Below are 1,868 nucleotides of genomic sequence, written 5' to 3'. Positions count from 1 at the left end.
AGCCTGGTTGGAGGACACACTCAGCGTTTTTGTAGGAGAGGGAGCTGCACCTCAGACCCCACTCTCCCCCAGACTTGCCACAGACCAGTCCCACCTGTCAGGGGGTGGCTGTGCACTGTGACCTTTGTTTCCTAGCTAGTGAGCTGCAGGGAGTTGCGAATGTGTGTGCATGTGTAGACCTGTGTGTGTGTGCATACATGTATGTACAGACGCTGAGAACACACACAGATGCATGTGTTCCGGTTCACTGGGGTGATTTTCAGGCAGCACGTGTCTGGCACATTTTAACTGATAGCCTGAGAGGTGGTTTGCATTTGTAACTCGCAGACTGAGCTTGAAGGGAGGAAACTGCCACAAGGGGAGGGCTGAGGGTGGGACTAAATGGATGTAGCCAGGACACATCATGGTCATGTGCAAACAGAGGATGCGGTTCCAATTTGAATTCCAGGCAGTAACAGAGACTTTCACCACCACCCCCCTATCAGAACAATTCCTAAAACACGTCCGGTCCCCAGAGAGATGCCTGCGCTTGCCTGCGGCACCTGAAGTACCCTGTGTCCCACAGTCGTTCTGCTCCTTTGATCTGGACTCTCAGAGCTCACAGAATCTTCCGCGTGGAAAGGTCTGCGATGTAAGTGACATCATCTTGTATTTCTACTGATGCCCAGAGGGAGCGGGGCCTGATCAGAAGGAGGCCAGGGCCCCCTCTCACCACCCCTTAGATTTCCTTTCTAGGACCTCAGAACCAACTGGATTCCTAAAAATCCCATAACTCCCCAGAGATCTTGCGTTAAACAGGATTTCACAGGCTCGCTGGGAGCCTGCAGGAGAATGTCATCAACCCCCGAGGACCAGCCCCTGAGCCCTGGAGAAAGGGCTCCGTTACCCTCTCTGATCTAATCGAGCCTCGGAAGCCCCCTCTGGCTACAGCTTGACTCACACACACCAGGCAGGGCATGCGGGAGCAGCCCCTGAGGCCTGACCAGCTTGGGATGAGCCATTCCAACCTTGGGTCCTGCAGTTCCAAATGCCAGGGAGGCCAAGTCCCCACTCGGCCTGCCAGCCAAAGGGCGAGCTGCTGCCACCTCCAGCGCTGCTGCTAACACAGTTCTTCTCCACCCCCTCCCACAGCTCAGCTTCGGAAAAGGGAAGCCTATCTATTTGCAGCTGTGAGGGACCGATTTCCTATGGCTCTGCCCTTTGCCCCGTTGTCACCAAGCCAAGCCGTAGGATAATGCCCTTGTGTGGGCAAGGCCCCCTCCTCGCCCAGCCCAGCGGGGAGTGTAGGGGAGGCTGCAGAGACTCTCTCACAGCTGAACTCGGCCTCACCAGGAAAAACAACAAGGCGGGGCCTGTCGCTCTCATCACCGGGAAGGTGCCAATACCCAGACATTAACTACCATGTCTGCAGCCTGGGGCCATGAGCTACCTCTCACACAGAGCTAGGGAACCACACCCCACCCCCATAGCCCCAGCAGAGGGCTTCCAACGAAGTTCAAGTTCATCTTTCCATGTGATTCTCACACCCTCGAGGGAAGCAGAAGAGGAAATGAGAAACACGGCTTTCCCAGAATCACACAGCTGGTGCGGGACAGACTCCCGACAAGAAGCCACTCATCCTCGATCACCCACAGCCTTCCTCACCAGAGGGCTCTCTCGGGGTTAATGTGACAAGAGCAGACAACTGTTGAACCCTTGCTGCGTGCCAGGTACTGTCCTCGGCATCTCGTGCAGCTCCCTTCGAGGGTGGTTTCATACCAACATTACAGGTGGAAAAAGCGAGGCTCAGAGAGGGTGAGTGACTTACTTAAGGCCACACAGCTACTAAGTGATGGAAAAGGATTCAAAGCCCCATCCATGGGCCCTAC

General features: G+C 55.5%; 1 protein-coding gene across 1 annotated transcript in view; it reads right to left on the bottom strand.

Annotated features, from left to right (window-relative positions):
• Positions 1-1,868, bottom strand: part of ZC3H12D (zinc finger CCCH-type containing 12D) — a gene marked incomplete at its 3' end in the record, with an annotated part of 24,679 nt that overhangs the window by 15,222 nt on the left and 7,589 nt on the right.

This window comes from Myotis davidii, unplaced genomic scaffold, assembly GCF_000327345.1.
Source record: "Myotis davidii unplaced genomic scaffold, ASM32734v1 scaffold1534, whole genome shotgun sequence".
NCBI classification, from domain to species: domain Eukaryota; kingdom Metazoa; phylum Chordata; class Mammalia; order Chiroptera; family Vespertilionidae; genus Myotis; species Myotis davidii.
The sequence above is the reverse complement of the archived record's forward strand: the minus strand, read 5'-3'. Positions and strand labels throughout refer to the sequence as shown.